Source organism: Austrofundulus limnaeus, unplaced genomic scaffold, assembly GCF_001266775.1.
Source record: "Austrofundulus limnaeus strain Quisiro unplaced genomic scaffold, Austrofundulus_limnaeus-1.0 Scaffold58, whole genome shotgun sequence".
NCBI lineage: Eukaryota > Metazoa > Chordata > Actinopteri > Cyprinodontiformes > Rivulidae > Austrofundulus > Austrofundulus limnaeus.
In genome coordinates, this window is record NW_013952460.1 from 1,194,681 (window position 1) to 1,197,175 (window position 2,495).

Below are 2,495 nucleotides of genomic sequence, written 5' to 3' on the forward strand. Positions count from 1 at the left end.
TATATATACAGTATATTTGGCAAACTTAGCAAAATCATAAAAAAAACCTAAGGAATGTTTAAATGTTGCCTTTTTTGTGTTAACAAAATATATTTGAAGATACTTCTTATTGTAAAACAAACACAATTTAGGTATCTTTAAAATGTACTTTGAGGTTCTCTGTGACAGATTCAATTATTACTTAAAATGTTTATTATTTTACAATGAGAGTGCTTAACGATGTCTTCAATCATTTCCTATGTTTACATGCAAAACAGTTCTGAGAAAGTCCGTTCAGAGTTACAGATGGCTTGGAGCTTTTCTCCAAACAGAGACTAAAATAAGGGAACAAGGAGTCAGGGTTTTTCCTATTCGAACAACCAAAGTCAAGGTAAAATGTGGACAGAGTTGCTAAGTTTCCGACAATATAAAGCTACTGTAAACACGTCTGCGCCTCATTGTGATGCTCAAAAATACAAAGAAAAAGTGGTGGTGTAGTAGTGTTGTGAATTATTAGACACATCAGAGGAGTCCAGGAAAGTAAATAATTTAAAGCAGGGGTATCAAACACACACACGGCCACATGAGCATTATGGTGGTCCTCAAAGGACCAGTTGTAATTAACTTTAACGTTTCATGTTTAACTTCAACTAAACAAAAATCATCATGTTCCTCGTCTCATCGCCACAGCTGAGCACTGCTGACAAACAATAACTGAGCTCTACATGGTATTTCCTGCATAGAAACAATAATTTACCATGTCCTCTTATAAACACTGAAAAGTACTACATGTATGACTGACTAAATGTGAAAAAATAATACAGAAATACTATTTAGAATAACAGTAAGAGTTTTTCTCCCTGTTGAGTTGTGGTAAGTAGCTGCCATCTTGAATTCTCCCATTTTCCACTTTGAGGGATGGGATGAGCTGAATTTAACCAGAAAAAAGTGCAACCTTGGACTTCATGTCTGCTCCAAACATTTTATTAAAGGTAAAAGACCAACACTAGACCACCCAGATCCTATCTCTGAACTCTCTGTCAATAAACAGGTACAGTAAACCTTATTTTTACTGTAGCCTACTGCTAGCTTTACTCGTAGCACGATAGCCTCTCTACCGCAGTCAGTCACACATAGTAATAGTGTTATACTTACACAAATTCTAAACATCACCATCAAATTTATTTAAACAATGCAGAAGCGGTAGCTCAAGTGATAAAAATACACACCCAAATGATAGATGTTATGTTTTATAGCTTATGTCTAAGCTATAAAAGATTGGTAAAAACATAAACTTTCTATCAAAGACCTCGACCCTCCAGCCAACCTTTCAGCTGAACTTTCCTTTGATTCCTGAAGTCAAATGTGTTGAAATTTGCTCTAGGAGCAACTTTTTTCTGTTATGGTATGAACACTGACTCTCTGTAGAATCCACACCAATCGGCTGATCATTTGAGAGAGCGGCAGATAATGTATAGATAATGACGTGATGACTGAAGGTCCCCAGTGAAATGCTAAGGGGGCCACAGTTACGTAAAGCCAACAGCTCAGGGGCAGGACAAGTATTTTTATCTTTCACCTTTTAAATTTGTTTACTTTGTTGCATTAAATCTTAAAGGTTAGCACTGATATAAAAACTATTTTCATATTAAATTAGTAAACTGGCTGGCCGTAGTGTGACACTTGATTTAAAGCAATATTTAGCTATTATGAATTAAACTGCATTGTCTAATTTTAAATCTTGTTTAAAATAAATCCCAAATAAATTTTTAAAAATACCCTATCCACGTAAAAATATTTTACTAACCATTTGACTGATTAGAAGAAATAATTAAAAAACAATTTAAACAGTAACTTCTGGCACCCAGTATGATGTCAGGTTTAAAACGAAGAACAGTCTTTAGGCATTCACATCAGTCACAGAGACATTTAAGATGCTTAAAGGCAGTCAGCTTTTGAACTTGTTGTTTTARAAAATATCTGTTTCCAGAAAAACAAAAGAAATTCAGCTAAGTGATCAGTTGTTTCAGGTACAGCAGGCTGCCTTCTGACAAGTACATTTTTACCATTCCAACAACCTGGGACGCCCAAGTTTGCAGACAACACTTCTCTGAGCTAGCTGGCTAAAAATGCTACACAGAGCAGCTTGTAATTTTTATTTTTTTTTGAATTGCTGACAAAATCTCTGCATGTTGGCGAGTCTATAGTTTATTTTCATTTAAAATTGTTTCACTATCGCTTCGTAGAATCACAATTTCACCCAAAAAAATTTAAGCCATTCACATCATTGAAATGACCTAGTAAGTTCACAGACTGAACCACTCACTTCACGGCAGACGATAAAAAAGGTCGTTAGGACGGAGCAGCGGCACCTACCCTGATCACTTGTGCAGAGTGGGGTGGTACTTCATTCCTCCAGTCAGAGTTCAACTCACAGTCCTGAGGGCAGGACCAGGGAAGTGTTGAGAGAGAGAGAGAGAGAGAGAGAGAGAGAGAGAGAGAGAGAGAGAGAGAGA

At 36.3% G+C, this 2,495-nt stretch overlaps 1 protein-coding gene across 5 annotated transcripts in view; it reads right to left on the minus strand.

The window, feature by feature from the left end:
* Nucleotides 1-2,495, minus strand: part of foxp1b (forkhead box P1b) — a 230,273-nt gene that overhangs the window by 184,308 nt on the left and 43,470 nt on the right. For 4 of the 5 annotated variants that reach the window (XM_014009469.1, XM_014009470.1, XM_014009468.1 and 1 more), the window contains exon 3: nucleotides 2,356-2,418. The exons of the other annotated variant lie outside the window; for it this stretch is intronic. The gene's annotated coding sequence lies outside the window, so the exon portion shown is untranslated. The remainder of the gene's footprint in view (nucleotides 1-2,355; nucleotides 2,419-2,495) is intronic. 5 annotated transcript variants of the gene reach the window in all.